The 13,747-nt window shown below is 44.0% G+C and overlaps 1 protein-coding gene across 1 annotated transcript in view; it reads right to left on the bottom strand.

The window, feature by feature from the left end:
* LOC121370195 (protein jagged-1-like) overlaps nucleotides 1–13,747 on the bottom strand; it is a 128,879-nt gene that overhangs the window by 40,551 nt on the left and 74,581 nt on the right. The gene's annotated exons all lie outside the window — the stretch shown is intronic.

Here is a 13,747-nt window from a genome sequence, read left to right as displayed (position 1 = left end):
TACCCCAATGGGCCCATCGAGTGCTTTACCACTGGGATGTGCAATTGGTCTAGGATTGATCCCCGTCGGTGAGTCTTTTGGGCTCTTTCTCATTCCAGCCAGTACACCATGATTGGTATATCAAAGGACGTGATATGTGCTATCCTATCTGTGGAATGGTGCACATAAAAGATCCCTTGCTACTAATAGAAAAATGTAGCGGGTTTCCTCTTTAAGACTTCACGTCTTATTCCAGCCAGTGCACCATGACTGGTATATCAAAGGTTGTGGTATGTGCTACCCTGTCTATGGGATGGTGCATATAAAAGATCCCTTGCTACTAATGGAAAAATGTAGCAGGTTTCATCTCTAAGACTATACCTCAAAAATGACCAAATGTTTAACATCCAATAGCCGATGATTAATAAATCAATATGCTCTAGTGGTGTTGTTCAACAAAACAAACTAACTTTTTGTTTTGTTTAAAGACACTACTAGAGCACATTGATTGATTAATTATTGGCTACTGATTGTTAAACATTTGGTACATTTTTACTTATAGACTTGGAGGAAACACTACATTTTTCCCATGAGCAGGAACAGATCTTTTATATGCACTTTCCCAAAGAAAGTACAGCACATACCACAGCTTTTGATAGATGAGTTGCGGTGCACTTGTTGGGATGGGGGAAAATCCAATTAAAGAATGGCAAAACCCAAACAGAGACAAGCATGTTAAGGTGACAAATATTTACAATCAATCTGAAAATGTGTCATTAAAAAGTATTCAATCTATAGTCATAAGCATTGGAGGAGGATTGCAATGAGAAGGCAAAGTATATTAGTTTGATGTTTAAAAGGTTAACTTCACAATAATGTAAAGTATACAGTAAAATAGATTTAAACCATATAGCTCATATATAGCTAATAATATTATTATAAAATTAACCATTACAGTGTTCGAAATAAGCACTTGTCCGTTTGTCCTGATAAGTGAAAATCTGCTCGGACAAGCAAAATGTACCTCCGTGGACAAGTAAAATGTTCAGTGCAGATTCATTTTGAGCAAAACTACAGTCCTTGTACTTGAATAAAACTAAACATTTGACAAGTGAAAATATTACTGGACAAGTGGGTTTTGCAATGTTTTTGTCCGGTGGACAAATGAAAAGTTCTGCTTATTTCTATTACTACATTAATTAAAGAGACCAATGTATTATCTCAAAAGTAGGGGGACAGGGAAGCATTGTCTTCCTCACTGCTTCCAATGCCTATGCTAGGGAGTTGTTCTATAAGTAAAAAACAGTTTCGTCAGTAAAGAACACAGTATCTACATGTATAAAGAGTGTCATATCAGTAAACAGTGTTGTGTCAATGACAATTACTTGGAAGTGAACATTGTAAAGTTCTGACAACAACCGTGAGTGTTTGTGCCTGCTCTCGTAACATCCTAACATCACAGGTGATCAACACCCACGGGCACGAGTCCAACTGTCATCGCCAGAGTGATGTGCCCCTTCTCAGTGTACCTGTGTTCACAACAAGATTGTCTACCTGTTTACACATGCAATCTACGCCTCAGCAGGACATGTGGCTTCAAATATCTCCACTCTATTAATCCCGAGAGGTCATTATTTCACAATGGGGCCATCTTCAGCCAAGCAAACGAAAACATTTTCTCACGGGAAAATGCGACCAGGACAGTGTTTTGGGGTTAGGGTGACTCCACACTGTTTACTAGGCTATGGAAGGACATAAATATAAATTTTATCTCACAAAACATGGGGCATTGTAGTGTGCATTAGGAGTTCTGTCAACCGTGACATGTCCATCATGTGCAATCACAGGGAGGTCCTAGATATGGTTTCATTATTATCATATGAAGGTAAAATGTTTTTACTTCAGCAAAAAGAAAAGAAAAAAGAAGAAGTGTCTATACTAGGTCTGAGACTGGAATTATTATAGACTCTTATACAGCTATTTTGGTGTCTGACATATATCTATTTCAAAACACTGTCTAGAAATGAAACCCACTACCATCATATATAATAGGCTACTCGTACTAAAAATCCCTTTTTTAAATGTACTTTTCCATAGAAAGGTCAGTTAAAAAGCTAGGCCTTTGATGTATCAGGCAACTGAGTCCATCTAGTAGAAATGAAAATGAAGGAAATGTTTTATTTAATGATGCACTCAACACATATTATTTACAGTTATATGGCGTCTGACATATGGTTAAGGACCACACAGATATTGAGGGAGGGAACCCACTGTTGCCACTTCATGGGTTACTCTTTTCAATTTGCAGCAAGGGATCTTTTATATGCACCATCCCATAGACAGGATAGCACATACCATGGCATTTGATGTACCAATTATAATGCACTGGCTGGAGTTAGAAATAGCCCAATGGGCCCACCGACAGGGATCGATCCCAAACTGATCGCGCATCAAGCGAGCGCTTTACCACCTGGCTACGTCCCACCCCCTGATTTTAGATTTAAAAAAAACTAATAATAAATAATCAAATTCAGAAAATTGTGCAGGGTCATACAAAATAAGGGGTTATTGAGAGTTTTCCAGCATTCATTCATTTATACATAGGCCACACAAAATAATCGTTCTGTTTCCGATTACCCAACCATCCTAAGTAAAACCTTGCAACCATAATGTTTTTAAAGAAAACAACAACAAATAATTGCCAACCGACCGAGTCTTAATTGATATTACCAACAAGCAAATTTTTGGGGTTTAACTTTTGAACAACATTCAATTGAGAATTAAATTGTGTTTGGTTTGATGTTTATCATAGCCGTGTTTTTAAATTAAAAAAAAAATACAGAAACAGAAAGTATAACTTTCTAAGAAGAATATACTGGTAGACTAGTACAGTTGTATACTCTGAACGCAAATGCTTTGTAGGACCTATAGTTAAAAACATTGAATAGCACACATGGAAACTTGCTTATTCATGTAACAGTCTGTTTTCTTTGTGTGTATGTATATTGTAATGTTAATTTGTTTAAACTTTATTTTATTGTTGGATATCAAACTGTGGTGCACTGGGTGGAATGATAAATAGCATAATGGGCCCACTGACAGAGATCGATCTTAAGACCGATCGCATATCAAGTGAGTGCTTTACCACTGGGCTACGTCGTGCCCCCTATGAACCACTGAGTGCTTTACCACTGGGCTACGTTCCGCCCCTATGAACCACTGTCCTGCCCCCTATGAACCACTGAGTGCTTTACCACTGGGCTACGTCCTGCCCCCTATGAACCACTGAGTGCTTTACCACTGGGCTATGTCCCACACCCTATGAACCACTGAGCGCTTTACTACTGGGCTACGTCCTGCCCCCTATGAACCACTGAGTGCTTTACAACTGGGCTACATCCCACCCCCTATGAACCACTGAGTGCTTTACCACTGGACTACGTCCTGCCCCCTATGAACCATTGAGTGCTTTATCACTGGGCTACGTCCTGCCCCCTATGAACAACTGTCCTGCCCCCTATGAACCACTGAGTGCTTTACCACTGGGCTACGTCCTGCCCCCTATGAACCACTGTCCTGCCCCTATGAACCACTGAGTGCTTTACCACTGGGCTACATCCTGCCCCCTATGAACCACTGTCCTGCCCCCTATGAACCACTGAGTGCTTTACCACTGGGCTACGTCCAGCCCCCTATGAACCACTGAGTGCTTTACCACTGGGCTACATCCTGCCCCCTATGAACCACTGAGTGTTTTACCACTGGGCTACGTCCCGCCCCTATGAACCACTGAGTGCTTTACCACTGGGCTACGTCGTGCCCCCTATGAACCACTGAGTGCTTTACCACTGGGCTACGTCCTGCCCCCTATGAACCACTGAGTGCTTTATCACTGGGCTACGTCCTGCCCCCTATGAACAACTGTCCTGCCCCCTATGAACCACTGAGTGCTTTACCACTGGGCTACGTCCTGCCCCCTATGAACCACTGTCCTGCCCCTATGAACCACTGAGTGCTTTACCACTGGGCTACATCCTGCCCCCTATGAACCACTGTCCTGCCCCCTATGAACCACTGAGTGCTTTACCACTGGGCTACGTCCTGCCCCCTATGAACCACTGAGTGCTTTACCACTGGGCTACGTCCTGCCCCCTATGAACCACTGAGTGCTTTACCACTGGGCTACGTCCTGCCCCCTATGAACCACTGCACGACGGAGATCGATCTTAGACCGACCACACATCAAGCGAGTGCTTTACCACTGGGCTACGTCCTGCCCCCTATGAACCACTGAGTGCTTTACCACTGGGCTACGTCCCGCCCCTATGAACCACTGAGTGCTTTACCACTGGGCTACGTCCCGCCCCCTATGAACCACTGCATGACGGAGATCGATCTTAGACCGACCACACATCAAGCGAGTGCTTTACCACGTCCCGCCCCTATGAACCACTGAGTGCTTTACCACTGGGCTACGTCCTGCCCCCTATGAACCACTGAGTGCTTTACCACTGGGCTACATCCCGCCCCTATGAACCACTGAGTGCTTTACCACTGGGCTACGTCCTGCCCCCTATGAACCACTGAGTGCTTTACCACTGGGCTACGTCCTGCCCCCTATGAACCACTGAGTGCTTTACCACTGGGCTACGTCCTGCCCCCTATGAACCACTGCACGACAGAGATCGATCTTAGACCGACCACACATCAAGCGAGTACTTTACCACGTCCCGCCCCCTATGAACCACTGAGTGCTTTACCACGTCCCGCCCCCTATGAACCACTGAGTGCTTTACCACATCCCACGCCCTATGAACCACTGAGTGCTTTACCACTGGGCTACGTCCTGCCCCCTATGAACCACTGAGTGGTTTACCACTGGGCTACGTCCTGCCCCCTATGAACCACTGAGTGGTTTACCACTGGGCTACGTCCTGCCCCCTATGAACCACTGAGTGCTTTACCACTGGGCTACGTCCTGCCCCCTATGAACCACTGAGTGCTTTACCACTGGGCTACGTCCTGCCCCCTATGAACCACTGAGTGCTTTACCACGTCCTGCCCCCTATGAACCACTGAGTGCTTTACCGCTGGGCTACATCCTGCCCCCTATGAACCACTGACTGCTTTACCACTGGGCTACGTCCCGCCCCTATGAACCACTGAGTGCTTTACAACTGGGCTACATCCTGCCCCCTATGAACCACTGTCCTGCCCCCTATGAACCACTGAGTGCTTTACAACTGGGCTACGTCCTGCCCCCTATGAACCACTGAGTGCTTTACAACTGGGCTACGTCCTGCCCCCTATGAACCACTGAGTGCTTTACCACTGGGCTACGTCCTGTCCCCTAGGAACCACTGTCCTGCCCCCTATGAACCACTGAGTGCTTTACAACTGGGCTACGTCCCGCCCCTATGAACAACTGAGTGCTTTACCACTGGGCTACGTCCTGCCCCCTATGAACCACTGAGTGCTTTACCACTGGGCTACATCCTGCCCCCTATGAACCACCGTCCTGCCCCCTATGAACCACTGAGTGCTTTACAACTGGGCTACGTCCCGCCCCTATGAACCACTGAGTGCTTTACCACTGGGCTACGTCCTGCCCCCTATGAACCACTTAGTGCTTTACCACTGGGCTACGTCCTGCCCCCTATGAACCACTGAGTGCTTTACCACTGGGCTACGTCCTGCCCCCTATGAACCACTGAGTGCTTTACCACTGGGCTACGTCCTGCCCCCTATGAACCACTGAGTGCTTTGCCACGTCCTGCCCCCTATGAACCACTGAGTGCTTTACCACTGGGCTACATCCTGCCCCCTATGAACCACTGACTGCTTTACCACTGGGCTACGTCCCGCCCCTATGAACCACTGAGTGCTTTACCACTGGGCTACATCCTGCCCCCTATGAACCACTGTCCTGCCCCCTATGAACCACTGAGTGCTTTACAACTGGGCTACGTCCTGCCCCCTATGAACCACTGAGTGCTTTACAACTGGGCTACGTCCTGCCCCCTATGAACCACTGAGTGCTTTACCACTGGGCTACGTCCTGTCCCCTAGGAACCACTGTCCTGCCCCCTATGAACCACTGAGTGCTTTACAACTGGGCTACGTCCCGCCCCTATGAACCACTGAGTGCTTTACCACTGGGCTACGTCCTGCCCCCTATGAACCACTTAGTGCTTTACCACTGGGCTACGTCCTGCCCCCTATGAACCACTGAGTGCTTTACCACTGGGCTACGTCCTGCCCCCTATGAACCACTGAGTGCTTTACCACTGGGCTACGTCCTGCCCCCTATGAACCACTGAGTGCTTTGCCACGTCCTGCCCCCTATGAACCACTGAGTGCTTTACCACTGGGCTACATCCTGCCCCCTATGAACCACTGACTGCTTTACCACTGGGCTACGTCCCGCCCCTATGAACCACTGAGTGCTTTACCACTGGGCTACATCCTGCCCCCTATGAACCACTGTCCTGCCCCCTATGAACCACTGAGTGCTTTACAACTGGGCTACGTCCTGCCCCCTATGAACCACTGAGTGCTTTACAACTGGGCTACGTCCTGCCCCCTATGAACCACTGAGTGCTTTACCACTGGGCTACGTCCTGTCCCCTAGGAACCACTGTCCTGCCCCCTATGAACCACTGAGTGCTTTACAACTGGGCTACGTCCCGCCCCTATGAACCACTGAGTGCTTTACCACTGGGCTACATCCTGCCCCCTATGAACCACCGTCCTGCCCCCTATGAACCACTGAGTGCTTTACAACTGGGCTACGTCCCGCCCCTATGAACCACTGAGTGCTTTACCACTGGGCTACGTCCTGCCCCCTATGAACCACTGAGTGATTTACCACTGGGCTACGTCCTGCCCTCTATGAACCACTGAGTGCTTTACCACTGGGCTACGTCCCACCCCCTATGAACCACTGAGTGATTTACCACTGGGCTACGTCCCGCTCCTATGAACCACTGAATGCTTTACCACTGGGCTACATCCTGCCCCCTATGAACCACTGAGAGATTTACCACTGGGCTACGTCCTGCCCCCTATGAACCACTGAGTGCTTTACCACTGGGCTACGTCCTGCCCCCTATGAACCACTGTCCTGCCCCCTATGAACCACTGAGTGCTTTACCACTGGGCTACGTCCTGCCCCCTATGAACCACCGTCCTGCCCCCTATGAACCACTGAGTGCTTTACTACTGGGCTACATCCTGCCCCCTATGAACCACTGAGTGCTTTACCACTGGGCTACGTCCTGCCCCCTATGAACCACTGAGTGCTTTACCACTGGGCTATGTCCTGCCCCCTATGAACCACCGTCCTGCCCCCTATGAACCACTGAGTGCTTTACCACTGGGCTACATCCTGCCCCCTATGAACCACCGTCCTGCCCCCTATGAACCACTGAGTGCTTTACCACTGGGCTACATCCTGCCCCCTATGAACCACTGTCCTGCCCCCTATGAACCACTGAGTGCTTTACAACTGGGCTACGTCCCGCCCCTATGAACCACTGAGTGCTTTACCACTGGGCTACGTCCTGCCCCCTATGAACCACTTAGTGCTTTACCACTGGGCTACGTCCCACCCCTATGAACCACTGAGTGCTTTACCACTGGGCTACGTCCTGCCCCCTATGAACCACTGAGTGCTTTACCACTGGGCTACGTCCCGCCCCCTATGAACCACTACAAAATCTCTCATTTGATTTCTAGGTCATCATACAATGTAGCTGAAATAACAGAAATAACAGCTTTCCCCCTTAATAAAAATAACTAGTTAATGATGTCAAATATCAGCACTATGCTATTCAGGCCAAATGGGAATTTACTCATTCTTACCTTTACACAATGAAGCCGATATCGTACGCTATTATTGAGTCAGACCCTAGTTTTTAAACAATACGACATATTTTTCAATATTAAAACCGTTTTTAATCATTTAAATTAGGAGTACTTATATTTTATTATTTAGAATATTCATTTTCATACATCTGAAGTGGTTCTGGTCATCCAGGTTTTTGTAATAACACAAAATGCATTTTTCATAATTCTAAAAGCAGACGTTCGTCTGAGAAGTAATGGTTATTGAGACAGGCTCTAGCCTATTTTTAAAAGATATTTTCAGGTTTAAACATCACAAACGTCAGCTTTTCTCTGAATATTATAACCATATCCAAATGTTTTGTAGGTGTGTAGATTAATTAAACTTAATGTTCATTTTCACAGGCTAAAACTAGTGTTTGCGCCTTTAAATAGTTAATCTCTATATTTAGTCACTAGTATAAGGCATCAGACATATGGTTAAGGACCTCACGGATAATATGAGAGGAAACCTATTGCCACCACTCCTTGTGCTATTCTTTTTAACTAGCATCAAGGAATTTTTTATATGCACCATCCCACAGACATACCTCGGTCTTTAAATTGTTACACCAGTTGTAGAGCACTGTCTGGAATGAGAGATATACCAATGGGGGACCCATCCTAGACTGACCTCGCATCAGGCGTACACTTTACCACTAGACTACTTCCGACCTCTACTGCAAATGAATAAGAATAGACTATGCACCATAATTTCTTTAAATGCATGAATCCAGTCTATTTATTCTCCAGAAGCAATGCCTCTCCCACTGCTTTTGACTGGTGTTTTTTATTACCATTCTTACACAATACAGGTGAGAAGAACATCACTCAGAGCCGTGGGAAAGTTCAAGTCTCCAGGTTTAACAGAAACTGCACTGCAATCTGTTACACATCATACAGTAGGGAGGATTCTGGGAGTTTTATAGAGAGGGGTGCAGCTAGACTGCAATTGTTTATACATTATACTGCAGGGAGGATTCCGGGAGTTTTATATAGAGGGGTGCAGCTGCACTGCAATCTGTTACACATCATACTGCAGGGAGGATTCTGGGAGTTTTATACAGAGGGGTGCCGCTGCACTGCAATCTGTTACATGACATACAGCAGGGAGGATTCTGGGAGTTTTATATAGAGGGGTGCAGCTGTACTGCAATCTGTTATACATCATACTGCAGGGAGGATTCCGGGAGTTTTATACAGATGGGTGCAGCTGTACTGCAATCTGTTACACATCATACTGCAGGGAGGATTCTGGGAGTTTTATATAGAGGGGTGCAGCTGTATTGCAATCTGTTACACATCATACTGCAGGGAGGATTCTGGGAGTTTTATACAGAGGGGTGCCGCTGCACTGCAATCTGTTACATGACATACAGCAGGGAGGATTCTGGGAGTTTTATATAGAGGGGTGCAGCTGTACTGCAATCTGTTATACATCATACTGCAGGGAGGATTCCGGGAGTTTTATACAGACGGGTGCAGCTGTACTGCAATCTGTTACACATCATACTGCAGGGACGATTCCGGGAGTTTTATATAGAGGGGTGCAGCTGTACTGCAATCTGTTACACATCATACTGCAGGGACGATTCCGGGAGTTTTATATAGAGGGGTGCAGCTGTACTGCAATCTGTTACACATCATACTGCAGGGACGATTCTGGGAGTTTTATATAGAGGGGTGCAGCTGTATTGCAATCTGTTACACATCATACTGCAGGGACGATTCCGGGAGTTTTATATAGAGGGGTGCAGCTGTACTGCAATCTGTTACACATCATACTGCAGGGAGGATTCCGGGAGTTTTATATAGAGGGGTGCAGCTGTACTGCAATCTGTTACACATCATACTGCAGGGAGGATTCCGGGAGTTTTATATAGAAGGGTGCATCTGTAATGCAATCTGTTACACATCATACAGCAGGGAGGATTCCAGGAGCTTTATATAGAGGGGTGCAGCTGTACTGCAATCTGTTGCACATCATACTGCAGGGAGGATTCCAGGAGCTTTATATAGAGGGGTGCAGCTGTACTGCAATCTGTTACACATCATACAGCAGGGAGGATTCCGGGAGTTTTATATAGAGGGGTGCAGCTGTACTGCAATCTGTTACACATCATACTGCAGGGACGATTCCGGGAGTTTTATATAGAGGGGTGCAGCTGTACTGCAATCTGTTACACATCATACAGCAGGGACGATTCCGGGAGTTTTATATAGAGGGGTGCAGCTGGACTGCAATCTGTTACACATCATACAGCAGGGAGGATTCTGGGAGTTTTATGTAGAGGGGTTCAGCTGGACTGCAATCTGTTACACATCATACAGCAGAGTGGATTCCGGGAGTTTTATATAGAGGGGTGCATCTGTAATGCAATCTGTTACACGTCATACAGCAGGGAGGATTCTGGGCGTTTTATGTAGAGGGGTTCAACTGGACTGCAATCTGTTACACAACATACTGCAGGGAGGATTCCGGGACTTTTATATAGAGGGGTGCAGCTGCACTGCAATCTGTTACACATCATACTTCAGAGAGGACTCCGGGAGTTTTATAGAGAGGGGTGCATCATGTTATACATCATACTGCATGGGTGATTCCAGGAGCTTTATATAGAGGGGTGTAGCTGCACTGCAATCTGTTACACGTCATATTGCAGGAAGGATTCCAGCAGTTTTATATAGAGGGGTGCAGTTGCACTTCAATCTGTTACACGTCATATTGCAGGGAGGATTCCAGCAGTTTTATAGAGAGGAGTGTAGCTAATGCAACTGCACCGCAATCCATTACTATTACATTTCAGGGAGACTTCAGGTTTTATACAGAGATATGCAGTTAATTATCATAAAGAGAAGTGGTGCTGGGTTAAGGGATACACTGAAACTGTTCTGCTATTCACAACATATTAGACAGCAGGGAGGCGTACCGGATTTTCATGTAAGAGGGTGCAGTATTATCAATTGTAGATGTAACCGGGAGAGTGTAAATGGGATGTGGGCTTTCCCCAATAACATATCCCTTATTAGCTGAGGCTATATACATGGCTAGATAGCTGAGATATGTGTCCAGGTCTGTATGCTTGAACCTTAATTGGATACAAGCATGAAAATAACTATGAATGGACGGATAGATGGATGGATGGATGGATGGATGGATGGATGGATGGATGGATGGATGGATGGATGGATAAATGAATGAATGACAAACAGATGGACACCAGACTGACATGTTAATACATATCATGTTATACTTTGCCAACTATCCATACATTAAAAGCAATATAATACATTCTTCAGCTTATATACAGAAAATTAATGCACGGTCACTAAATAGACGAAGGTCAATGTAAATGATCAATTGAGGTATCATGCTACATGCCACACAACAAACCACAACAATGCGGGTAATAAGGCACACACAACTGATCTGGCTGTACAAGAATCTGCCATAAAGGAGGCAATCAAGTGTGTAATTGTGAGTAACTTGTAGAAAATACTATTATTTGTCACTTTCAAATTGCTGTTTTGCTTGGCATTTTGACATAGAACTGAAAAATAATGGTGCAAGAACTGGATATTTTACAGACTGTTTTTGAACTCATTTATAAAGAATGGTTTGGGCTTATTGTTTTGTGATTTTTTTTTAGTGATTTTTTTATTTATTTTTTTGTGTGTGTGTCTTTACTCCACCTATCCAAAATAAATTGAATGCATTTGTATCATTTTTGTATGATTTGAGCTAAAAAAGCCAAACAGCTTGGAAAAGATTGGAAAAGAATAGAAGAAGAATATTAGAAAAGTTAATGTTCAACCAAATTTTTATTTCAAAATATACAAAATCTAACAAAATTTTTAAGATAAGGCCAAACAGAATAATGTGTGGTTATGATTGCATAAGCCGACAAATTAGTGTAGGAAGACTCAAATCTTCCTTGGAGGTTTTCAGGCAAATTATTTAGGATAGGTAGGCTATGTATAAACCTTTTTTAAAGACTGAAATATTTTAAATTAAGATATACATGTATGTAGCAAGAGAGCAAACTGTATGTAATTGAATTCTCAATTGAATATTGTGCAAAAGTTTTTTTTTTTTTTTAAATCTGCTTGTTCGTGATTTAAATTTAGACTCGGTCGGTTGGTCAACATTTTTGGGGGTGGGGGGTGGGGGGTGGGGGTGATTTAAAAAAAACTAAAAACATTATGATTACACAGTTTTTCTACAGGTAATCGGAACCACAACTCTTTCTATTTTTGGGTGTGTGTGGTGTGGAGGGTAATTTAAAAAACCCAAAACATTATGATTAGTTTTTATACAGGTAATAGGAACCACATGTAACTCCTCTTTTTGGGGTGTGTGTGTGGTGTGGAGGGTGATTAAAAAACAACAACAACATTATGATTACACAGTTTTTCTACAGGTAATTGGAACCACAATTCTTCTCCTTTTTTTGGCCTACAAATTAAACAAACGACATGTGTAAAATTCATATCTACGCCCAAATGGGTTTGAACAATATATTCTATGCTCAAAATTGTAATGTCATCAGCAAGATCTCGATATTACATTTTTATTATTCAATAATTCCTTATACAATCTCAATAAGCAAGTGTGGGAAATATTTCAGAGGCTCAAAAATAATTTTCTTTTTTAATAAAAGGATTTCACAGAATAACACTGACCACAAGATTAGTATGGAGCCACATAATAGTTTACAGGTTGTGATTTTTATAAATAAATTATCAACACGGTTAGCTGTAACGACCGTGAGATGAGGCTTTGCTTTATGCTGAATTAGTGTCTCCATGGACGACCGAAAAACAGGGGGAAGAATCCATGGGAAATCTGGTCTTCTGAACCAACCGAAGACACTAAGAGCTTGTCTTATGGATCACAGAACAATCCTTATCATTGTCGGTCTCTTTTTTTTTTCTTTTTTTTTTTACTGCCAGCAGGAAATCTGCTCCAACAATTGTACATGATAATTACAATCCACTTCAGAGTGGGAATCACAGATTCGAGGCGGTATATTGCACACATAAATAGTCAATTCATGTTTACCAGTGCACAAGCCCCGCCAACAGAAAATACATTGTTGAAGAGGTACAGGAAATGAAGACATAAAAAACGTATTAAAAGCAATAAATGACTACTTAAAGGATGGACTGGATTTTAATTGGATGCATGAACAACATAATGTACGGCCAACAACATTACTTGATTATTAAAGGTCACTCCCCAGAGTGGATTTTTGTGAACGTGACATTGCATATTGCATACACAAACAGACAATTTAAATGCATCAGTGAATAAATTTTTAAATATTTTTTTATAATATTATATAAATAGCCAAGGGATATTTTGAATAGGCTGGATTTGAATTTCTTGAGTTTTCTAACATAGTCAGAGATTTGTCTTAATACATTACTAAAGGATGGGATCTAGCCCAGTGGTAAAGCACTCGCTTGATGTGCGATCGGTCTAGGATCGATCCCCGTCAGTGGGCTTATTAGGCTATTTCTTGTTCTAGCCCTGCACCACGACTGGAATATTAAAGGCTGTGGTATGTGCTATCCTGTCTGTGGAATTGTACATATAAAAAATCCCTTGCTACTAATGGAAAAGTGTAGCAATATTTCCTCTCTAAGATTATATATAAAAATTACCATATGTTTGACATCCAATAGCTGATGATGTCATCAAACAAAACACACTTTAACTTTAATATATTATTAACAATTATTTCAACTAAGCAAGCAAGGCTTTGAAGTCAACACTAGATGGGCCCACCAGTGGGGAATTAGTAAGATGTAGAACTTTCACCACCAAAGTGATTGGGGGTTTTCTCGATCCAACCAGTGCACCACAACTGGTCAAAGGCTG

Source organism: Gigantopelta aegis, chromosome 4 (genome assembly GCF_016097555.1).
Source record: "Gigantopelta aegis isolate Gae_Host chromosome 4, Gae_host_genome, whole genome shotgun sequence".
Taxonomy (NCBI): Eukaryota; Metazoa; Mollusca; class Gastropoda; order Neomphalida; family Peltospiridae; genus Gigantopelta; species Gigantopelta aegis.
The sequence above is the reverse complement of the archived record's forward strand: the minus strand, read 5'-3'. Positions and strand labels throughout refer to the sequence as shown.